Genomic DNA, 25,548 nt, shown 5'->3' on the forward strand with positions numbered 1-25,548 from the left:
GGTCTTTGGGATGCAAAGGGTGGGCACCTGGGGGAGAGGTGGGATCTCAGGAGACCTCTCTTCCTCCTCATTGCACCAGCTGCAGCTGCACTGGGATTGATAGGTGGATGTTCCCACTGAGGACTCTGCTGCCGGCATTCACCCATTTGTTCAACAGATACTCACTCCTTGTTGTCTGCGCTGCTGTGTGCCAGGCCCAGCCTCAGACCCTGGGGGCATGGTGGTGAGCAGGACACCCTTGTGGAACTTACTGGGAAAGAGACAGTTAACAAATAAGCAGAGCTAACCATGAGTTCAGGTAACAAGACGTCCAGGGAGAAAAACTGGGCAAGGTAGGGATAGTAACAGTGGGAGGGTAGGTAGGTTGGTCCAGGATGGTGAGGGCCTGGGGGTGGAGCTCTGGGAGAGAAGACCTGGAGTTAAAGGAGACCCAACATAATGACTAGCTAGGACCTAAGAAGGGACATGGGCAGGGAGAGGGTTCTCATGGCCAAAGGGCTCTAAGAAGTTCAGCAACATGAAACACCCCCCAACCCTGTGTTACCTACAGGGTTAGGTAAAAGGTTGTTGCACCCTTTGTGGTGAATGTATCAAGACAAGGGGGAGGGGCACCGGGGTGGCTCAGTCAGTTAAGCATGGACTCTTGGTTTTGGCTCAGGTCATGATCTCGCAATTTGTGGGTTCAAGCCCCACATCAGGCTCTGTGCTGACAGTGTGGAGCCTGCTTGGAATTCTCTCTCTCTCTCTCTCTCTCTCTCTCTCTCTCTCTGACCCTCCCCTGTTTGTGTTCTCTCTCACAAAATAAATAAATTAATTTAAAAAAAAAGAAGGGGGAAAGACAACAGCAAACAAGAGGCAAGAAGTGAGCACAGTGAAGAATTAATGGGAGCAAGAATTTTAGTGAGAGGGTATGGCAGATTTAAATCAGCCTGGGCATCTTGAGAAACCTCGAGAAAGAGGGAAACCCCTAAACTAAAAGAAACAGGATTTAACCTCCAAACAAGTAGAAGAAAAATGATAAAGGAGAGAAAAATAAACATAGACCAGGAGGAATAAACAAAGCACAAAATTATTTAGACCCACATTAATATTAATTACGATGCTCTGGTTTAAAGGCAAAGGCTCTGGGGCGCCTGGGTGGCGCAGTCGGTTAAGTGTCCGACTTCAGCCAGGTCACGATCTCGCGGTCTGTGAGTTCGAGCCCCGCGTCAGGCTCTGGGCTGATGGCTCGGAGCCTGGAGCCTGTTTCCGATTCTGTGTCTCCCTCTCTCTCTGCCCCTCCCCCGTTCATGCTCTGTCTCTCTCTGTCCCCAAAATAAATAAAAACGTTGAAGAAAAAAAAAAATAAAGGCAAAGGCTCTGAGCTGGATTTTTTAAAAAACCTCTAAGCCATCTACATGAAATCTTGGGAAAGTTGCTGGGTTCTGTGGAGTGTGTGGGATGGAGGCTTGGGCCATTTGGTGTCAGTATCAGAGGAAAGGGCAACTTTGAAATGCTGAGGCCCTGTTCATGTGGCCTTGTGACCACAAGATCTGCCAGCTGGTGGCACCCTCCAGGTGTCAAGGCAGAGAGTCTGGCCTTGAGCTAACGACATCATTGGCCCTGTTCCCCCAAACCCCCCACCCCCACCGCAAAACCCCTACATGTCCATGGACAGGGAGGGACCACAGGAAGCAGTATCTGTGCATGGCAGGAGGGGAACACAAAGCAAGCAGGCTGCTTCTTCCAAAGCACTACTCACCTGGAGGCCTGAGCAGCAAAAGGAGGTACCCTTGCCTGCCTCCCAACCTCTGCATCTCCTCTGTACACCTGTGCCCTTCAGGCCAGAGGGAGGAAAGCTGTGCAGAACATGGGTGCGTAAAGGTGGAATTACTTTGCCATGGTTAAGGGTAAAGAGCCTGAGCTTTGGGGGTGCCTGGGTGGCTCAGTCGGTCAAGCATCTGACTCTTGATTTAGGCTCAGGTCATGATCTCAACGGTTCTTGAGTTCGAGCCCCACGTGCTTGGGATTCTCTCCCTTTCTCTCTGCCCCTCCCCTACTTTTTCTCTTTCTCAAAAATAAATGAATAAACATTAAAAAACAAAAACAAAAAACACCTGAGCTTTGGCTGTACAGATCCACCATCTGCTTGCTGTCAACCCTGGGCAAATCTTTGAGTCTCAATTTCCTCATCAGATAAACAGGCATGAAGAGTAAGGGAGACCATCATGAGCTAACATTTTCTGTGCTTAATTCTCAGCACAACCTGTAAAGTTGGTTCCATTACCATCCCCCTCCTGCAGGCCAGCAAACAGGCTCAGAGAGGTAGAGGCATCCCACCCACCCCTGTCACATAGTGTCAGAGCCAGCATACAGACTCAGTTCTGACCTCTGACTCCAGAACTTTCATTCCCAAGCTCCAGCAACAGTGCCTTTACACACATGTAAATGTCCACTACCGTGCTCAGCACAGAGCAGGCCTTTACTCTGCCAGGGCCCTGGGACAAGGGCTTGCACAGTGCAGCACAAAAAAGCCACGGAGGAAGCCAGGGTTAGTGCTGGAAAGAGTGCCCAGAGGGGCGCCTGGGTGGCGCAGTCGGTTAAGCGTCCGGCTTCAGCCAGGTTACGATCTCGCGGTCCGTGAGTTCGAGCCCCGCGTCAGGCTCTGGGCTGATGGCTCAGAGCCTGGAGCCTGTTTCCGATTCTGTGTCTCCCTCTCTCTCTGCCCCTCCCCCGTTCATGCTCTGTCTCTCTCTGTCCCAAAAATAAATAAACGTTGAAAAAAAAAATTAAAAAAAAAAAAGAAAAAAGAGTGCCCAGAGACCCTATTGGGTAAGCACTCTTCATGCTTAGGTAACCCTCTCAGGTGACTTGCACCCCACTCCCAAGTCACTTGCTCCAGGCAGAGCTGCCACACCAGAAGCCTGTCCAGCCACTGCCTGATGGCCTGGGCAAAGACTTGGCCTCACTTCCCCACAGCAGTGATCACCCATCTCTGCCGCTGGCATAGGCGAGGGAAGCCCTGTGGCACCAAGGAACCCCTGGTACATAGGGCTATTGAGAAATCTGTCCACTGATAGCCAAAAGTGGGACCTGGAGGCCTGTTGCATTTGGGGCTATGGCTAGTCTCCGGACATACTTTCTGAGACGCTTATAATTCTGGCAATTCTCCAAGCCTTGGCTTCCTTATCTGTAAAATGGGGGTGTCAGGACTGACTTGGGAGGGTTGTAGTGAGGATTAATAATGTATACCAGGTGCCGGGCACAAAGCCAGGCTCCTGATGGGTGACAGTGAACTTTAAGCCCTTCCCTGACTCTCTCTGTTCCTTTGTCCCTCTAGAGCCTTGGGGGGATCCCCAAAACTAACTCTCCACAGCAACTTGCCTCGTATGTATTTCCCTGGCTCCCATCCCACATTTTTTACTTGATATGCCCCAAGCACAAGTCCCCACTTGTGCTTTCATTTTTCATGTATCAGGCCTTTGTTTATGCCAACCTTCAACACATCCAGTTTCTGACAACAATAACCTCAATAATAACAGCACATGTTGTGTTTACTGAGTGCCAGGTGCCCTTCTAAACACCTCACACACATTGCTTCAGTCTGTCCTTACAGCTGCCCAAAGAGGTAGACACTATTTTTACAGTTAAGCAACTTGCCCCAAACACACAGCTTTAAGAGGTACACTGAGAACCTGAACGTAGGCCCAGACTGTTTCTTCACGACTACCCTGCACCGGAAGTGTCATGGCTTGACCCCAGCTGTCCCATCCAACTGGAGCTCCCCACTTTGCTCCTTACATTTTCAGTGTGCACCATTCATTGCCAGCCCTGGGCCTTCACCCATGGAACACCCTCCACCTGGGAGGCTCTCCCTCCATGGCTCTGGGCATCTGAATCTCACCCTCCTGGGTCTTCACCACGGTGCCCTGGTTCACAGTGGTCTCTGGGGATAGCCAGCTGGGTGCAGAGCCCAGCACCACCACTTTCTAACTGGGTGACTTCTGGCAGGTGTGTCTCCTCTTCCTCATGTGGAAAACAAGGATAGCAAACAGTTCCTGTTCACGAGGCTGCCGCGAGGATTACATGGACTGATCCATTATGAGCACATTAGGAAACACAAAGCTCCCTTTTAGTTTACCTGCACTATCTCCTTCTCCAGGCTACGCTCTCAAAATAATGAACGCAGGCAAACTTTTTCTGTAAAGAGCCAGAGGGTAAACATTTTCATCTTTGTGGGCCATATGGTTTCTGTCACAGCTACTCAACTCTGCCATTGTGTAAGAGCAGCCAGGCACAGACATACATAAATTGATGGTCATGGCTGGGCTCCAACAGAACTTCACTGATGGACACTGAAATTTAAATTTCATACAATCTTTACATGTTACAAAATATTCTGCTGCTTTTGATTTGTCTCCAACCATTAAAAAAGGTACAAACCATTCATAACTCACGAGCTGTACAAAAACAGGTGGCAGGCTGGACTTGTCCCTGAGGCTAGAGTTTGCTGACCACTGCCCAAGCCTGTTTCTCCAGGTCCTCCCCTGGTTTCAAATCTTGGATTTCACCCAGACTGGGGTCCCAGCCCACCACGGGCTCCTTGTTTGTGTGAGTTAAGCTTATCTGACCCGCAGAGCTTGTGATTTCTTGGTCTTCGGATCAATCCATCGATCCATGCAGAGTGCAATGCCACATTGCCAAACCAAGGTCATTCCGAGAACTTCAGAGCCCACGCAAAGAAGGGCCTAATGTGCTCAGAACAAGAACTGTCTGCCGGGGTCACCTGTCCTGTTTCCTGGTCCTTTTGTGTTCCTTTAGGTCTGCTTTTGGGGGTAGAAGTAGGAGGGGAAGGAAAAAGGGAAGAGAGTGGGCAGGGAGCTGGCAAAAGGAAGGAGTTGGAGGGAGTGGTAAATGAATCCCATTACCATCTGCCCCAGTTCTTCTGGGGGCTTATCTATCTGCTTTCTGGCTTTTCTGAAAGGTCTGGACTCTGAAGCACCAGGGATGAAGTCATGGCTGCCAGCCTGGGCAGCGAATTCAGAATTTCCCAGTTCTCTTGAGGGCCCCTTGCAAGAGGAAATTCCACAGTCGTGCCCTCCCTTACATTTGAGTGACAATAGTCAGCACTCACCCTAAAGTTACCCTGAAACTGACCCTAATATTATCAGCAGCATCTCTAAAATCTATCCTGGGCCCTGGAGAAAGTGGGCTGGTGGGACTTCCTCTAATTTACATAATCATCCCTAGCCACTGGGTACCTGGCAGCAGGGCCTCCAGAATTCTAGTCCTTACACAGCCAGCTCCCCGCCCTCCCTATGGCTACCTCTGACCCTCCTCTGCACCTCTCTAAGAGTGGAGGGTGCCTTCATACCCTGTGAAGCAGTTCTCACTGGGGTGGAGAGGAGGAGGGTAGAGCAATTAATGTCTGGATCTGCAGCTCTTGCTAAACTGCTGTGAAAGGAAATGCCAAATATTTATCTAAGAGAAGAATTCTTCCTAACAAAACAAGTTTCCTTGGAGGACAAGGCAGTGTGGAGGTAGGTGCTTCTGAATAAAGCTTTTTTGTATCATTATGGATTGGCACAACAGGCAAATAATTTATTTTTGCTTCAGGGAAAGTCTGCTGCCCTCCCCAAATCTGGTGCCCTATCTGGTGGCCTGTCCATACCAGGCAGAGGTCAAAGCCTGCAGCAACACTGAAAAGGAAACTGCGTGATTATTGACATCTCTCTCCCTCCTGCAAGGGCATTCGCTCCTGATTTTCTCCTCTTCTGAGTCAAAATCCATGCCTTGAGCCTGTTGACTGCTTTGGTGTCCGTGTTAAGGAGCACAAACTCCATGAGTGGCAGGGCTTTTGGATCCTGATAAACTATTTGCTTATTCATGTAGTTTCCTCTGCCTGTAAAGTCCTTATCTCTTGCCTACCTGAGGAATTTTTATTCAAAAGCTCAGCTCAGATGGCCCCTCGTCTCCACAGCGTTCCCTCCCCCTCCAGAAGGGAGATAGCTTTCTTTCTTCTTTTTCTTTGTGTGTGTGTGTGTGAGAGAGAGAGAGAGCAGGGGAAGGGCAGAGAGAGAGGGAGACAGAGGATCGGAAGCAGGCTCTGTGCCAACAACTGAAAGCCCAGTGCAAGGCTTGAACTCATGAACTGTGAGATCATGACCTGAGCTGAAGTTGGACACTTAACCAACTGAGCCACCCAGGCACCCTAGTTTTCATTTATTACGTCACTACCATGTGCCACACACCACACTAGAGGCCTTATGTGTATTGACAACCCTGTAGGGTAGGTACTAATTTATTCTCACTGAGACCCAGAGAGAAAAGGTAACCACCAATGTCACACAGCTGTGAAGTTGGCGGAGCCAAGTGGGGTCCTGAACTGCCTGACTGTGGAGCCCAGGGCTCCATCACTGTGCTTCCCTCTGTGCCATCTCTCTGTTCTGCACATATTTCTACTTCTGCATCACGTTTTTATGAATTGATCTCCCCATAGGAGACCAGGTTTCTTTGCAAATGGTATTCATGCAAAGATAATTCATTTCTGTATTCTCAATACCTAGAATAGTACTTGGCACTGAGCAACGACTAATTCATGGAACAGATATTCTGTGTACTAAGATAGACTCGATTCCCATTCTCAAGGAGCTTACGAATACAGAGTAGGACATGGGACATACACATAAATGGATGTCTGTACCATAAGAGAGAATGTGAGAGGTGAAGGGAAATAAATGCTCTGATGATTTGGAGAAGGATGAAGTGCCAGCCAGGTCTGAGAAGATAGTGTTAGAATAGGACCTTGAGGTACCCTTAGGACTTGAAGATGTAGAATGGGTGTGGGAGGAGCAAGGAGCTCAGAGAAAGCAGGACATGGGGAAATTTGCCCTTGAAGCCCAGATAGGAGCTGACAATCAAAGCGACAAACCCCTTCATGTCACTGAGGGAAGAAAGGGTCATTTCAGACTGTGTAGGAGCTGCTGGGAAAAGTCTGCCAGCCATCAGATTGAGAAGAAGAACTGGTGAGGGCAGGCTGTCCTCCAATGTGGGGGCCAGTGTGGGTGACTGAACAAAAACAATTTCCTAGGAATTCTGCAACTCTTCTCTCATTATAATAAGCACCACTGCTGTTTACTGAGGTCATGGTTCTGATTCTCGTGATCATGACACATGCACTCGTCTCCATTTCACAAGAAGACCAGCACAGAAATTAAAAAAATAAATAAATAAAATAAATAAGTAAATAAATAAAAGCCTGAGATTTAGAACCAGAAGATCTTCCAAGGCTCACTCTTATTTTCCTATGCCACTAGAAGAACTTTTCTGGAAAATTATTAGAATTTATCAAAAGTCTAAAAACGTTTCTATCTTTTAAACCAATAATTCTACTCATTGGGAGATATCTAGCAAGGTAACCCTCAACAGCTTAATGCACAAAGATGTATATAAATTGTGGAAGCAGACTAAGTGGCTGGTTAGTGTACAGCCACTTGAAAATGATGATTACAAAAATGTTTAAGACCATGGGGGGAAATGTTTGTATTAAATAGTGATGAGAAAACAACAAGTTACGGAAAAACAAACTTGCCTAGCTGGTAAGATCTGAACAATGTTAAAAAGATACATGGGAAAAAGGCTGGAAGGAAATGCAATTGCCACTGGTTTTTCTGGGTGTCATATCCTGTATAAACTTAAAGGTTTTTGATCTTTTTCAATGGCTGCCCTCAGTGACGCCATGTCAAACCCCTTTTTTTTCACTGGGTAGCTTAATGATGGATGCCACGGATTCTCAGCTACTTTTAGGAATTAGAATAGTCTCCCTCTGGTCTTCAAGATTAATTTTAAATGTGTACACAAATAAAAATATTCATTTTTGAAATGTCCATCTCAAGTTCCCCTTCAAAGCTCCTGCCCTGCCCCTCCCAGGGAAGCTAGACCTGGCCATGGCTCTGGTGGTTTGAGGGGAGGGGAGGGGACACAGCCTGTTCTCCACTTTCCTGCTGGCTCTTCTTTGTGAGAGGGCTGGGGACAGGGTTAGGGAGGTCTAGGTCTTCCTACCTGAGAGCCTTGGGTAAGAGGTGGTCTCTCTGTTGGTTGACTGCTACTCTTAAAGGCTAACTGGCTGCTGGTTGCCACCTACCTCTGTGAGGCAACATTCAAACACTGCCTCTCTTGTGCAGAACCTTTCCGAGTCTCAGCTTTCTTACCTGTAAAATGGAAAGAAACAAACTACCTTATGTGGGTGATGTGGAAACAGAATAAGATAATGTATGTGGGAGCATTGTCAACTGTAAAGCATTGTGTAAATGGTATTAGCTATTGTTTTAAAAAAATTTTTTTTCAACGTTTTTTATTTTATTTTTTGGGACAGAGAGAGACAGAGCATGAACGGGGGAGGGGCAGAGAGAGAGGGAGACACAGAATCGGAAACAGGCTCCAGGCTCCGAGCCATCAGCCCAGAGCCTGACGCAGGGCTCGAACTCACGGACCGCGAGATCGTGACCTGGCTGAAGTTGGACGCTTAACCGACTGCGCCACCCAGGCGCCCCAAGTATTAGCTATTATTATTCTTTGGGGGAGCCTATTATTTGGAATGTCTACTATCATTTGAAATGGATACCTCCACTAAGAAATCAAATAGGTATTTCACTCAATAGGTAGAAACAGAACTGGTGAATTCTCCCCATTCTGCCCCAATCTGCTCTTCTCTCAGTCTTCCTCATCTCAATAAAGAGCAACTCCATTCTTCCAGTGACGCAGGCCAAAACATTTGCAGGCAGCCATGGCCTTTTCCTCCTCTCACACCCCACCTCCAACCCATCAGCAGACTCTGCTGACTGTACTTTTAAACCACATTTACAAGTCAAGAGCTTCTTCCCACTTTCACTACTACTCGGTCCAAGCCACCTCACTCACCTCTCTCTGGCAACTGTCTTCTAGTTGGTTTTCCTTCTCCACCCTTGCCTCCTTCTGATTGGTCTCTACACTGCAGCCAGAGTGAGCCTTGTAGAACCTAAGTCAGTTCACATTGCTTTTGGTTCCAAACCCCTTCAGTGGCGTTCCATCTCACTCAAAGCAAAACCTAAAGCCCTTGCGAAGGTGTACAAGCCCCCATATGATCTGGCTGCTGGTTTCTTCTCTGACCTTGCTCTCTCCTTCACTCACCTAGCTCCAGCCACTTTGTCTACTCACTGCTCCTCCCACAAGCGAAGCATGCTCCTGCTTCAGGGCCGTTGCACTCTCTAGTTCCTCTGCCATGAGTATTCTTTCACCAGATGATCACAGACATTGCTCCTCACTTCAACAAAATTGTTTTCTCTGACCACCAAATTTAAAACAACACACTCTTGCCCTATTCCTCTTTCTTGCTTTTTCTTCTTTCTTAGCATTTAGCATCCCTGACATGTTACATATTTATCTGCTTTGGCCTCTGCTACATCCCCTGAATTGTCCAGTGGCAATTTTCATGCCATTGGGTTCTTCTGGATTGGGTTCCTTTCCTTGTATATTGGGGAAAGTCACATGCTTTCTTCTAGGTCCTGAAAGGTAACAAAAGCCTACTTCCATGTTCAACTTTAAGTGTAATTACCTTGGTACTTGGGGTTTGGGGTTGGAGAGAAGAGGAGGGGATTTGCCCCTAGTGTCTGGCCATCTTTAACCCTCTTCCTGATGTCTGTAGCTGGCTGGAGTCTGGCAAGATGCATTCTGCCGCAGCCCACTTTCTGGGAAGTTGCGTTGTGGAAAAGACAAATACATGTAAATAACCAAGAAATGTGATAAGGAGTGGTAGGTGTGGGGCATTTTATTGTTTTTACAGAGGGTGGAGGGAGGAGGCCCCAGTAGAGCATACACCCAGAGCTCCACAGAGATTTTATATTATTGGTCTTAAGAGTTGGAGATGGGGTCATGTATCCAACATAAGACCATGAACTCTAGGGACACTCCCATCTACATTCACCACCCCGCTTGCCTCAACTTTCACAGGAAGCCAAAATAAAACTCTGTAGCCACTTAGCCTGCATGGTGACTATGTCTGACCTCAGGGTACTTTGTCTTAAGGAGACAAGGAGCACATGTCTATTGTCAATGTAGAGGCTGATCCCCACCTAATGACCAGCTCATTTATGGGCCCATGTGGTCGTGATACTTGTGGAGTTCTAGTGCTACAGGCTCCAGATCTGTTTTGACCTTTGCTGGCATTGGGCTACCATCCCTGCCCCTTATACAGAAAGCTGCACTTCCCTGAACTGTTTTCAACAAGCTGCTCTCTTCCTCCTCAGATCTGCCTGGACTGGCTAGGGCACTCCACAACAATGTTCTATTTTTCCTTGGCAGAACTTGGCTCTGGCTCCAATTCTTTGCCACCTGAGGCACCTGTATGCAACTACCTGGGAGAGACCAGCAGGGGGAGCCAGGAAAATTCAGATTCTTCAGCTAGACAAGGGGTCAAGGGTAAAAGCTACTTCTCAAGAGGCTCAGGTAGTTTTCTCCTCACTGAAGATAACAGAACCAGGGATGCCTGGGTGGCTTAGTCGGTTGAGCATCTGACTCTTGATTTTGGCTCAGGTCATGATCTCATGGTTCCTGAGATTGAACCCCATGTCAGGCTCTGTGCTGATAGCATGTAGCCTACTTGGGATATTCTCTCCCTCTCTCTCTGCCTCTTTCTTTCTCTCTCAAAATAAACAAATAAACAAACATTAAAAAAAAGATACACAGAACCAAGTGCACTGTTAAAACAGCTGATTGTGAGGTTTAGGTGAGTGGAAAGCCATATGGAATTCCTCCATTCAGTCATCAACAACATTTATTAAGCACCTATTACATGCCAGGCTAGGCACTGTATATAGGGTAATTAATGACAAAGACTGTTAAAGTCTCTAACCTCATACTTTAGAGTTAGTGAACTAGGAGAATAAGTAAGTGGAGGTATAGGCACTTGGATCAAACCTGACAGGGTCATAGGACTCTGGGGAGGGAGAGACAAAAGAACAGAGTGTGAAGCCAGAAAACTCCTGTGATTCTACCAGTGCAAAAAACAAAAACAAAAAACAAAAAACAAAAACCTGCCAGAGAATGTCAGTCTCAATAAAAATGCTAAAAGTAATCTAAATGAGAGCACACATCCCAGTATCTAAGGCAAATAGCTTCAACAACAACTAGAAACTGAAAACTTGATCAATATACTGGCTTTGGTTCAAAATAATCCGGTGGGGAAAAGGAGTAAATGGTAGTAGAGATAAGACAAGATTGGCCACATGTTGATGATTCTACAAGCTGGGTGGCAGGTACCTGCTAATTCATTATATTATTCCCTTTATTTTTGCATATATTTGAAAATTCCAACTTGATCAATAACCACTACAATCAAGTTTCACAGAAGACACCCTATTTGTTATGGGGGAAAACTGAGAATCTCTGCTCATCCAAAATTCCTAAACAGTTCAGAACACATTGAGGCTATAGATTATTTTCTCTCCTGTCTCCCTTCTCTCATAGATCTGTTGCCAGAGCCCATGATTTTGATCCTTCAAAGAGTGGTACAATGAATGCAAGTTATCCACTGAGGCCCCTTACCTGTGTTATTTACCAAAGTAGAAGAAGAAGAAACTTGAAACCTCCCTTGGGGAAAATATTGAGAAGTAAATTCTATCTTCTGTTGACCAATAGAGAAGGAGTGTGGGGTAACGATGATGAGAAAGGGATCAGTGGGAGTGGTGGATGAATTCTGTTCCTCATAGCATTGTAAGGTCACTGGGTAACCTTGAACAAATCCCATAATCTCTGGAAGCTCCTCCTTTCTAAAGACAGGGACATATTGCATATGGAAACAGCATTTGTATGCTTGTTTTGGCAGCATGAGAAAAGTTCAAAAGATAGGTTCTTTCCCATGTGTCTCATCAGTATGATATTTCAGGAATGGTAATTTACAAATATGCATACAGCAGATTGTAAGGTTGGTGCCACTCTTGACCTCTGGAGAGCTCTGCTTCAAGAAATATGTTTCCTTAGCAGGACTTCTACCCCAGAAATTCAACTCACAACTGGCAGGAAGTATTGAGTCTGAGCTGAGGCAGATGGGAGTGGTCTGAGTTTCTGTGAAGATGACCTAAAAACCGCAGCTAGCATTCTCTGACATCCAGGGGGTGGGGCTTGACAGCTAATGAGTCTGGTTCCAGAAGAAACAGTGCAAACAAGGCTATCTAGAAAAGTTAAAAGAAACCCAGGAAATAGAGTGAAATAAAAGCTTAACAAAAGTAGCACAGCACAGCAAGGCAATAAAACAAACACTTCATAATTATTTTAAATGACAAAGGTACTGATAATACATATGATCCACGAAGAAGTACATGTCCCAAAAAAAAGGAAAATACAAAATACTGACCACAATACACAAATGTACTCAGAAGCACACTTAAAATAATAAAAGTAGAGAGAATTCACAACGCTACAGTAATCAAAACAACATGGTACCAGCATAAGGATAAACACATATATCAATGGAATAGAGAACTAAGAGTCCAAAAATAAATTTATACATTCATGAACAACTGATTTTCCACAAGGTCCCAAGACCATTCAATGAGGAAAGGATAGTCTTTCAACAAATGGTGCTGGGACCGCTGGATATACACATGCAAAATATGACACCAAAAGTACAAGCAACCAAAGACAAAACAAACTAAACTTCATCAAAACTGAAAACTTTTATTCATCAAAGAACTATCAAGAAAGTGAAAGCAGGGGTCCCTGGCTGGCTCCGTTGTTGGAGCTTGCGTCTCTTGATCTTGGGGTCGTGAGTTCAAGCCCCAAGTTGGGTGTAGAGATTACTTAAAAATAAACAAACAGATAAATAAATAAACACATAAATAAATATTTTTTAAAAAAAGAAAGTGAGGGGCGCCTGGGTGGCTCAGTTAGTTAAGCGGCCGACTTCGGCTCAGGTCATGATCTCACAGTCCGTGAGTTCGAGCCCCGTGTCGGACTCTGTGCTGACAGCTCGGAGCCTGGAGTCTGTTTCAGATTCTGTGCCTCCTTCTCTCTCTGACCCTCCCCTGTTCATGCTCTGTCTGTCTCTGTCTCAAAAATAAATAAACATTAAAAAAATTTTTTTTTGAAAGAAAGTGAAAGCACAACCCATAGATTGGAAGAAAATATCTCATATATTTGATAAAAATCTACTACCAGATTACATAAAGAACTCTAACAACTCAACAACAAAAAACACAAACAACCTAATTTAAAAATGGGCAGGGGTTGGAAATGGAAGCTGGTGCAGCCACTCTGGAAAACAGTATGGAGTTTCCTCAAAAAACTAAAAATAGAACTAACCTGTGAACCAGCAATTGCACTACTAGGCACTTATCCACGGGATACAGGTGTGCTGTTTCGAAGGCACGTGCACCCCCATGTTTATAGCAGCACTAGCAACAATAGCCAACGTATGGAAAGAGCCCACATGTCCATCAATGGATGAATAGATAAAGAAGATGTGGTATATATATATATATATATATATATATATATATACACACACACAATGAAGTATTACTTGGCAATCAAAAAGAATGAAATCTTGCCAGTTGCAACTAGGTGGATGGAACTGGAGGGCATTATACTAAGTGAAATTAGTCAGTCAAAGAAAGACAAATATCATATGACTACACTCATATGAGGAGTTTAAGAGACAAAACAGATGAACATAAGGAAAGGGAAACAAAAATAATATAAAAACAGGGAGGGGGACAAAACATAAGAGACTCATAAATATGGAGAACAAAAAGAGGGTTACTGGAGGGAGTATGGGAGGGGGGATGGGTTAAATGGGTAAGGGGCATTAAGGAATCTACTCCTGAAATCACTGGTGCACTATATGCTAACGAATTTGTATGTAACTATTTTAAAAAAATGGGCAGGGGCACCTGAGTAGCTCAGTTAGTTAAGTGTCTGACTTTGGTTCACATCACGATCTCATGGTTTGTGGTTTCGAGCCCTGCATCAGGCTCTGCACTGACAGTAAACATTTCTCCAACGAATGGCCAACAAACATGTGGAAACATGCTCAACATCTTGTTATTACTCATTAGGAAAATGCAAATCAAAACCACAATGAGATACCTACCACTTTACCCCACTAGGATGACAATAATGAAATAAGGGGGGTGGGTGGGAATAACAAATGTTAGCAAGGATGTGGAGAAATTCTTTTTTCAACGTTTATTTATTTTTGGGACAGAGAGAGACAGAGCATGAGTGGGGGAGGGGCAGAGAGAGAGGGGGAGACACAGAATCGGAAACAGGCTCCAGGCTCCAGGCTCTGAGCCATCAGCCCAGAGCCCGACGCAGGGCTCGAACTCACGGACCGCGAGATCGTGACCTGGTTGAAGTCGGACGCTTAACTGACTGCGCCACCCAGGCGCCCCAGGGATGTGAAGAAATTCTAACACTCACACATTGCTGGTGAGAACGTAACGGTGTAGCCTCTATGGACTGGCAGTTCCACAAAAAGTTAAACATAGAATCATCCAGCAATTCCACTCCTAGTTATACACCCCAAAAAACTTAAAACAAGAGGGGCACCTGGGTGGCTCAGTCTGTTAAGCGTCCAGCTCTTGACTTTTGCTCAGGTCATGATCTCACAGTTTGTGAGTTCAAGCCTCACATCAGGCTCTGTGCTGACAGTGTGGAGCCTGCTCGGGATTCTCTCTCTCCCTCTCTCTCTGCCACTCCTGACGCGTGTACTCTCTTTCTCTCAAAATAAATAAATTGTCCGACTTTGGCTCAGGTCATGATCTCACAGTTTGTGGTTTTGAGCCCCACATTGGGCTCTGTGATGACAGCTTAGAGCCTGGTGCCTGCTTCGAACTCTGTGTCCCTCTCTTGCTCTGCATCTCCTCTGCTCATGCCCTGTCTCTCTCTCAAGAATAAACAAACATTAAAAGAAAAAATTTAAAATAAATAAATAAATAAACAAACTTGGAAAAAAAAAAAACCCTTAAAACAAGTATCAAACAAGAACCCGTACATGAATATTCACATCAGCATTGTTCATAATAGCTGAATGTGGAAAAAACCATCACCAACTGATGAATGGATAAAAAAGTGTGGTATACCCATACAAAGGGATATTATTCGGTCATAAAAAGGAATGAAACACTGATACATGTTACAACACAGATGAATCTCAGAAACGTTAAGCCTACTAAAAGAAGCCAGACATGACAGGTCAAATATAGTATGATTCCATTGACACAAAATGCCCAGAATAGGCAAATCCCTAGAGACCGAAAGTAGATGAAGGATTGAGAAGAGGGGAGGATAGGGAGTGATTGCTAACAGATAATAGCTTTCTTTTCAGAGTAATGAAAATGTTCTAGAATTAAGATGGTGATGATGGTTGCACAACCTTGTTAATATACTTAAAACTGCTGAATTGTAGCTATAAATGGAATTTTATAGTATGTGAATGATAGCTCAGTTAAAAAAAGAAGAGCATTCATAAGTTTTTTTTGTTGTTCAATTTCCTTAAGCTCACTCTATTTTGTTTTTAAATGTGTTTTACACGTGTCTGTGTCTTAATGGTGCAGGGACATACTGAAATCTGAAGGCTCGTGTGCCTCTTTTTTTGCAACTCATGAGTCATCATCATTTCCCAACTCATCCCTGATCCCCAGCTGCATATCAAACCTCTAGCCATTACCAGAAGCCATTACCAAGGTCTTTCATTCTTCCACACCTGTGCTCATGCTGCTCCTTCTGCCTGGACACTCATGCCCTATGTCTACCTCATCGAATCCTATTTTGTCTTTCAATACCCAACACAAATGTCACTGGCACCTTGAAGCTCCTCCAACTTTGCCCTGACCCAATTCAGAGAAATGTTACTTTCTCTGTACCTCTCTCTGTATGTTCCTCTACAGCGGTATTTCTTATGCTATATTGTAATGGTTTGGTGCCATGTTGGTCCCTCTTCCCCCCTCTTCCCTCTTCACCCCAGGCAAGGACCCTGAGGAGGCACAGCTTTCCATTTCATCTCACTAGCACCAGTGTAGTGCTTAGAACAGAGCAGGAAGAGAAGAAACCAACACTGAATGAACGCCTAATAAGTGCGCAATGATCTTCACAACCATCCTGTAAAGTATACATTACCACCCCCATTTTACAAATGAGTAAACATGTTCGGAAAGGTTGAATAACTTTCCCAAGATCATTCAGTTTTTTAAGTGATGGAGTAGAGGAGTTGAGATCAGAAGTGGACTTCTGCTCAAAGCTAGGGTTCTCCCTGTCAGTACAATGAAGTGGTTTTTAGCACAGGCTATGGGATCAGACTGCCTGGGTGCATATCCTGGCTCTTCTTCCACTTACTATTCTTGTGCTTTAGGCAAGTTACTTAACTTCTCTATGATTGTTTCTTCATTTATAAAATGAGGATAATAATTGTGTCTGCAGATAGGTTTTTAAAAAATTTTTTTAATGTTTATTTATTTTTGAGAGAGAGAAAGTGCGCGCAAGTTGGGGAGCCGCAGAGAGAGACGGAGGCAGCAGAATCTGAAGCAGCTCCAGGCTCTGAGGTGTCAGCGCAGAGCCCGATGCAGGGCTTGAACTCATGAACTATAAGATCATGACCTGAGCTGAAATCAAGAGTCGGATGCTTAACCAACTGAGCCACCCAGGCGCCCTTGCACATGGGGTTTTTATGAAGAATAGATGAGATAGTATACTTAGAGCAGTATCTGGCACATACTAAGAGCTCAATAAATGTTAGTTATGATGCTTATTTTTACTGTTTGCTGTTTGGTAAACAGTAGATGGCTGGGTAAAATGTACCTCATTCTATGCAGACATTGCTGGATTATTCAACCCACTGTCAAGTGAGGACTATAGTCTCTTAGGAAACCAGAGGACAGATGTTAAAGCTCTAACAAGCAAAAATACTAATGTAATAACACTTAGACCTTTTTAAGACTTTTTGAGATGACGATGGCTACAAAACTGAGAGGAAAGCAAATATTTTCAACTCCATTTCTGGATAATTTGGACTTGCTTAAATTATCCAGCATAACAAGAGCAAAATCAGAGGTTCAGCTAGACTCTAGCTTCTGATCCTAGATGGTATCAGTAACAACAACAACAACAACAACAACAACAACAACAACAATAGCAGAAGCTCTCTATATGTGTGAGGCACTCTTTTTTTTTTTTTAAATTTTTATTGTTTATTTATCTTTGAGAGAGAGAGAGACAGAGACAGAGCATGAGCAGGGGAGGGGCAGAGAGAGAGGGAGGCACAGAATCTGAAGCAGGCTCCAGGATCTTAGCTGTCAGCACAGAGCTCAAAGTGGGGCTTGAAATAACAGACTGTGAGATCATGGCCTGAGCTGAAGTCAGACACTCAACCCACTGAGCCACCCAGAAGCCCCTGTGAGGCACTCTTCTAGATGCTTTACATATATTAACAATTTAATGTTTATTGGGGCAGATTTTCCTACTATATCCACGAGGGCAGAAACTCAGAGCAAAAGGCATGTTACTGCTCTGATAGCAGAGCCATTCTAGGAATGGGAGGCTTTCTCATAAATAACGATGACTTGTGAAGGTGACAAAAGGTTAGGCCACTCAGTGTTGGAGAGGACAAGATCCTAGAAAGTGGAAGTGCTCCACCACTGCCTCGGTAGCAACAGCCTGGCTGCAACTGGGCAAAATTTCTATTTCTAATGTCAGGATAATAAGGAAGTTGCGGCCAATACTGCATAAAACTCAAGACACTTAGCAGTGATGGCTGACTTCCAACTGAGCCATTAAGGTAAATGTAAGAGAAAGCTCCAGGTAGAAATATCATTAAGAATTCAGAGAATACACTGAGTATTTGAAGCTTGTACTTAACTTCCTATTATCGAACTCAGGGTCTTGACACGCTGGGGCCAACCTTGAGTCCACTTATGACACTCCCTTGCATCCATAATACTACTCATTTCTGTTATCTGGGCTTCACAGAGGTAATTAGGGCAGCAATCTCTTATGGCTGGGTCTCAGAGCAGGAAGATGTTGATTTTTCCTGCCCTTCCATTTCCTTTGAGTCACAATCATTCTATGATCTTCTTTGGGATTCTTTTTTTTTTCTTTTCTCCATTTTACTGTAACAGAGTCTGGAGAACATATAACAGTTATTAGTATTTCCTGACATACAAATCCTTTAAAGGATATCTCTTAAGAAGAGGTGGGATGGAGCCAACCCATGAGAAAAGATAGGTGAAGAGTTTCCAAGAGAGTAGTCCACGTGACAGTGCAGAGTGAGAGAGACACCTAGGAAGGAACTGAGATGATAAAAGGAAAAGCAGTCCCTGACACAGAACATACTCAAGAGCTGTTTGCTGACTGAGAGAATAAACAGTAATAGAAGAATGAAATACCAGGATTCTAAAGGTGGAACAGAAATATTTTCCCAGCTACCTTGTTATTCCCAGACCCAGCATATATTTAATAAACATCTGATTTACATATTGTTTACATAAATACAAATGCTAACTACAACCCTGAATGATAAGAGTAACTCATGGGAAACACCACAGTCAGGGCTTAGCATACCTGAAATACACAGATGAGCTTTATTTTTTACATTTTGAAGACACAGCAAAGATTAGGGCAAAAGTGTTGCATTCCTAAAGTTAACCTACAGGCCCATGCCACGTCACTGCCTAGACTAGGTCTAGCATTTGGCCAAGGTCAGTTGCTCCAACTCCAAACTCAGGCTTTCCTTTCCTGCTCCCTCTCCCTAATGGATTAGAACTCCTGGGCTCCATCTCTGAGCAACTATGTTAATTGCAAATGATCTTGATAAGCAATGAAGTCTGGATTTGAGGCTTGGCTTCTTACCTCGACTTTGAGACCCATTTCCCACCCACCAGCACCTGCCTTCATGGAGTTCACATACTCTCATTATGCTCATGAGATCTAAGGCTAGATCCAGAGTTCCTTTGAGCCTTCTTCCCAGCCCGCTTTTGTCCTGGTACCTCCTTAGCACATCCCCACTCACCTACGTCTCACTCTGATTTTTCTGTCATTAGTCCCATATCAAACTGCTTGCTGGGCATTTCTACATGCATATGTCAAATTCAAATTCCCTATGTCAAATTCAGAAGCACTGAAGCCAAATCCATTACTTATCCTCAAATCAGCTCCCTTCTTAACCTCCCTGGCATGGCTATGAGTCAATTAGAATGGATGCACAACCAGTCAGAAATTTACCTACCAGTCAGTAGTCAAATCAGTGCATTCGGTCCAATGTCAGCCTTGCCCATATCCTTCCAGCCACTTCTAGTACGACTCAGCTAAGCTTCTTGAGAGAGCTGTCCATTCTCACATTCTCCCTTCATCATCTCCTTTTCCTTCCATAATCCAAACATTTAACTCCCCCAGCCCCCAACACCAAAATTCCTCGTGACAAAGTCACCTATGGCCTTCTTTTTGCTAATACCAATGGATTCTTTTTATTTTATCTATCTATATATCTATCTATCTATCTACCTATCTATTTTAAAGTTTATATGTTTATTTTGGGAGAGAGAGAAAGCACAAGTCAGGGAAGGGCAGAGAGAGAGAGTCCCAAGCAGACTCTGCAGCCCGATGATGGGCTTGAACCCACGAACTGTGAGATCATGACCTGAGCTAAAGTCAGATGCTTAACTGACTGAGCTACCCAGGTGCCCCATATTTATTTATTCATGTATTTAAAGTTTATTTATTTTGAGAGAAAGAGAGTGTGCATGTGAGCAGAAGAGGGGCAGGGAGAGAGGGAGAGAATCCCAAACAGGTTCCATGCTGTCAGCGTGAATTCTTTTTAGCTCTTATCTTACACGACCCTCCTGGTAGCATTTAATAATGCTGACCATTCCCTCCTTCCTGAAACACTCTTGCTTTAGCTTCTCTAACATCACACTCCTGATTGCAATTTGCCCATCTTTGACTGCTTTTTATTGGCCTCCCCCAACCTGCTTTTCCTCTTGTTCCTTATCTCAATGGCACCACCATCTCCTAAGCTTCCAAACCAGAAACTTCCTTAGCTTCTCCTCTTACTTGCTCCTAACATCCCTCAGTCATGGAGTCTTACTTATTCTTCTTCCTAGTTTGCCTCTTTTCATCCTCATTACCTGAATTTGTGGAGCACTTACTATGTGCCAGGCAGATGTGTTCTCAGTGCTTTAATCCTCACAGCAAGCCTCTAAGGTAAATTTTATTATCATCTCCAATTTTCAGATTAGGAAACAGAGATATAGGGTGGTTAAGTAACATGCATAAGGTCCCTTAGCTATTAAGCAGCACAGCAGGATTCAAACCCAGGTGACCTGACTTAATTCTGTATCCAGCTCCACTATTCTCTCTTACTTACATTAGTCCAACAGTCTCCTTGTCGGTCTTCCAGCTTTCTGTCTTGACTTCTAATTCTCTACCCTGAAGCCTGAGTGATCTTGCTAAAACATGTCACTTTCTTGCTTAAAACTTTTAGTGGCTCCTAAACAAAAACAAAAACAAACAAAAAACTTTTACTGGCTCCTCACTGCCTTCAGGATAAAGTTGACACTCAGGAACCTCCATAACCTGGTCAGCAAGTGTTCACCTCTTCGGCTTCATGGTTTTGGGCCTCATTTTAGTCACCACCCTAAATTCCCCACTAGCCACAGTAACAGGCTACATTTCTAGGCTTCTGCACATTGTCTGACCTACCAAGAACACTAACTCCTTCCCCATTCAGATTTTACTTTTTCTGATAAATCTTTTCTAACCTCTTAAAACCAGGCCATATGCCCCTCCTGTGAGTTCCCACCACCCCCAGTACTAATCTCTACCATAGCATTTATTTCACTGTTGTTTTGCCTACTAGTATCTTCTTGAGAACAAGGACCCTGTAGAGTTCACCCTCTAGTACTCGGTACTTAGTGCCTGCCTGGTGCACACTGGATGTTTAATAATCATTGAATCAATAAACCTTTATTGTCTTATCACATTCTTTAACACCTACTTATAAATATCCTATATTGTTTTCATTTTCATATGTGTTATCCTGATCTTTATAACCAGATTCTAAGTTTCTGGAAGATAGCAAATATACTCAGTATTTGAAGTTAGAGGTTACTGACACAAAAACTGACACAGCTGAAATTTATTCAGGGATGAATGAATACCAACAATCCAATGGGGTAGGTACTATTTTTCTCTCTCTCAAACTCCATTTAAGGAAACTGAGTCATAGAGAATTTAGTAGCTTTCCTAAGATGACATAGCTAGTAAGTGACAGCTGGGATTTGAATCTTGACATTGGTACCTATACTCTTAACCATGATAATAACAGGCTAAGGAAACTCAGAATTATGGATGCTAAGTAATTTACCCCAGACCGTACTGTAGTGCTGAGACTGGAATCCAGGTCTTTCCAAAGCCTACACTCTGAATTATTTGACATAATGCTTCTCTTGCTTTAAATGTCAGCACTTAAAGCTCATACTAGGTGTTGATAAATTTTAAAAGCTGCAGCTCCGGTTTACTGAGATTGAAGAATATTCGATTTTTCCAAAAGAGGCATAACTGTAGCTTGCTGGGTTAATTTACCTTAAATATCAACAGCTAGACTAGTCTTACCAGCCAATTAAAATTTATAGTCTCCAGTGTTATCCCTGCAACACTGAAGACTGTGTTTTCCTCAAAGTGAAAACCATGTTTTCTAAGACTGGCCTCTAAGTAAGAATCTACTTGTGTTTGAGAAATTTATTCTTCCCTTTATTTCTCAAAAACAGTTATGTGATACTCCCAAGTTCTCTGCTTTTGGGTGGCTTCTCAGTTCCTCAGTGTGGAATGTCTTGTTTCTGAAAGTGACCTGTGATCCACAAGCCCTCTTGGCTGTTTTGTTTACCCTTAAAAAATTACTATTCTCTGTAGGCTTATTAGACTCTTTCTCTTTATGTGGTACTCTGCTTTTCCCCTTTCCTTCAAACATTTATTAAACACTTAACTGTGTATCAAAATGGAAATAATGTAATTCATTGAAGGCCATACTTTCAAAGAAAATGGCCTTGGGGTTTAGATATTGGGATATTATTTCCTTAACAAGCTTCATAAAATCATCTCCTGCTCAGTTTGCAATTATACACCCAAATATCTTTCAGCAAAATCTCAGTAGCTATATATATATATATATATATATATATATATATATATATATATAATATATATTACATATACATAATATATATTATATTAAATATAATATATATATTTAATGTTTATTTATTTAAGAAAAAAATTTTTAGTATTTATTTATTTTTGAGAGAGAGAGAGAGAGAGAGAGGGAGAGAGAGCATGAGCAGGGGAGGGGCAGAGAGAGAGGGAGGCACAGAATCCAAAGTAGGCTCCAGGCTCTGAGCTGTCAGCACAGAGCCCAACGCGGGGCTCGAACTCACAAACCACGAGATCATGACCTGAGCAGAAGTCGGACACTTAACCGACTGAGCCACCCAGGCGCCCTAATGTTTATTTATTTTTGAGGGGGGGGGAGAGAGAGAGAGAGAGAGAGAGAGAGAGAGAGAGAGAGAGAGAGAGAGAGAGAGAATGAGCACGAGAGGGGCAGAAAGAGAGGGAGACACAGAATCTGAAGCAGGCTCCTGGCTCTGAGCTGTCAGCGCAGAGCCTTATGTCAGGCTCAAACTCACAAACCGCGAGATCATGACCTGAGCCAAAGTTGGACACTAAACCCACTAAGCCGCCCAGGCGACCCAGTAGCTACTTCTAAAGCACATTATTATGGAGAGAATAGCTGGAGTCAACTCATTAGATCTTACTCCAAAGATTTTTACCAACACGTTAGCCCTCTTTTGCTGACAAAAGATTCATAAGTCTTTTAACAGCTTTATGGCTTCCTTACCAGAGCCCTTCCACTAACATACTCTGTTATCAAGATGAACTGCCCATCTTTCTTGGGAAATGCTTTGGAGGCTATTTCCTGAGTTAACAATACGGCTTTGTCTCTCTGGATCAGTACTGATTTAATATGAAACCAAGAGTCAAACATCCCTGAAATATTTAGTAAGAGTATTGTATTCACAACATTGTCCTCAGGGATATAAACAATCCAAAATGAGTATATGAGTAGTGCTGTATCATATTATTATTGAAGGAATATTTCCAGAAGAAATATGAAATTTGGAGTAACTACAGGTCATGAAATATAGCCATATTGCTTCAATACATGACACAAAGTTCAAAACTAGATCAAGAAAAAGACCAAAACATCGTCAATGATGATGAAAGGCACATCTCTAACTAAGTCCAATTTCCCTGAGGAAAGAAGGTACTCTACCTATTATAATAGAATATGTTTTTGAAGGACTGAGCAACATGCCTATCATTTCTGAAAAAAATCAAATCACACTGATAAATACCTTACAGGCGAGAAAAAAAAGAGATGACTAAACTGAAAAAAATCTCCTCTGGCCTGTCTTATATCTTTTCCAGGTAGTGCTGTACCTGATAAGACACATGGCACAAAATATGTTTTTTCTGTATATCAAGGTGTGTAAATTACAGCAGATAGTAGTTTTCTGAATAGGAAACTTAGATAACAGAAACAGGTAAAGAAGCTTTGGGATTCTGAGGAAGAAATACTGGCACCCCTATATGGACCCAGTAGATAATCTGAAAATGGTACTACAGGCTTGTGTATAGCCTGTCTCTATTGTAACTGGAGGGGAAAGAATTATAATCTGGCAGAAGTAGCCCTTCAGAGTCTGAGGAGCTTTTCATCAGACAATAATTGAGCACTCACTGCATACAAAGGCAATAGATTAGCTGCTGAGGAATCAATCCAAAAGAACCCCCTGCTGCTGTGAAATTAAAAACTGCATTCTCAGAAAATAGTAATAATAAACTGCATTCTCATTTTTGCAAACCTATATATTTTATGTAATGAAACAAAATGTATATCATATTTCTCTTGTAGTGGTGTAAGAGTAGGATCTGCAAGGAAAAAGGACCTCCTCTTTGGCCTTCTGCCTACAGAAAAAGCCTATTGGTTCCCTGAAAATAGTGTAAGCTTTCTTTAGCAAGTGAAATACACCCCATTGTTCTCTCCTTGATCCTTTCACTTTTTTTTTCATAACACTTAAGACCACCTGACACTTTATATATTTATCCTTTATCTTTCCCTACTAGATTGTAAGCTCCGTAAGGGCAGAGATTTCAAGTATTTTATTCACAGACAACTTCTCAGTATCTGGAACTATATCTAGTATGCAGTAAGTTCTCAAAAAGTTGTAAAATTAATAAAAGTGTTTTTAAAAAGACCCCTGAATATTATGTGAAAATTATTATAAAATTTTGGCATATCTGTGTATATATATACATGTGACTAAATTTACAGACTCTGTGTAATTTCTAGCATAGGCCAAGTCAGGAGTCAGAGGATCAGAAGTTTGTGTGGGGAGACAGGAGCGTGACTGCAAAAACAAAGCAACATGTTTTATTAAAGGGACTGAAGGAATCAAACACAGTCAGCAAACTTCTGTAAAAAGTAAACTAAGTTTATCTCTGTCCTTTCCACGTCTGAAATCTGACTGTAGTAAATTCAAATTCACTTCACAGTGGTTGGATTGACATTAGCTTTCTTCCTTGATAAAGCTTTTGAAACTTATTTAAGGAAGTTTTTTTTTTCTGCTCCCTAAATTACTGCCTAAAGACACAAGCCCTCCGATCGAAACAGTCTCTCATTTCTATTTTGAGATTTGCCTGAGTCACAAGGTAGTCCTGGAGAATCACTCTGTTCTGTCTCCACATTTACTGAGGCTTCAAACTGGGAACTCAAACTGTCAGCCAAACAGGAAGAGGACCCTTCTGCCTAACTCCAAAAGGCCTAAGTCATATGTATGTGGTGAGGTTTAATGATGGATATAAATCACTGTGAATGGATTTCCCACAGGGTGGAGGGGGGGAAAAAAAGCAAACATTTGACTTAACTTCCTCTATGAATTCAAGGCTGGTAGAAAGGGTAGACTATTAAATATAGCTGAGCAAATGTCCCAACATTTGCCTAACATGTGTTTTAAACTAAAGAGACCTCTTCTGTATACCTAATATGTATGACACTCCAAAAATATAAACAAAGGAAAGTGACTGATCTGACCCTGGCAATGTCATACTGTTGTTTTTTTTTTTAAGTTCATAAAAACATAGAAACCACAAAAGCCCTTTTTCTTTTTCAGAAATGAGTATAAAGAGTTACTTCCACCTAGATACTCTTTTTTGTGCCCCTTATGTGGTCTTGAATTCCTCCTACTAGTGTAGTTAGCACATTGTCCACCTTTGTGACTATAATTTCAAACCCTTCTCCCCACAATGATGCCTCTTGACAGAGTTACTCTTTCTGTACTCACACAAATGGAAACAGAAGAGATGAAAAGCCCTGGGGATGCAGTCAGTGTAGGTCTCAAACTGATCTTCTGCTAAGCACAACCTGAACTCTGCCTCTCTCTTCTCTGGGGGGAGTTTCTCTCTTGGCTTAGTGATCTTGCCTGGCATAGGAGG

At 43.2% G+C, this 25,548-nt stretch overlaps 1 long non-coding RNA gene across 1 annotated transcript; it reads right to left on the reverse strand.

The window, feature by feature from the left end:
- Window positions 1-15: 15 nt before the first annotated feature.
- Window positions 16-25,531, reverse strand: LOC123381190. Its single transcript, XR_006587910.1, has 5 exons — window positions 25,398-25,531; window positions 20,369-20,491; window positions 9,572-9,704; window positions 8,123-8,189; window positions 16-250 (listed from the first exon to the last, which is right to left on the reverse strand). It is a non-coding gene; the product is annotated as an uncharacterized LOC123381190 (long non-coding RNA).
- Between the last annotated feature and the right edge of the window lie 17 nt (window positions 25,532-25,548).

Source organism: Felis catus, chromosome D3, assembly GCF_018350175.1.
Source record: "Felis catus isolate Fca126 chromosome D3, F.catus_Fca126_mat1.0, whole genome shotgun sequence".
NCBI classification, from domain to species: domain Eukaryota; kingdom Metazoa; phylum Chordata; class Mammalia; order Carnivora; family Felidae; genus Felis; species Felis catus.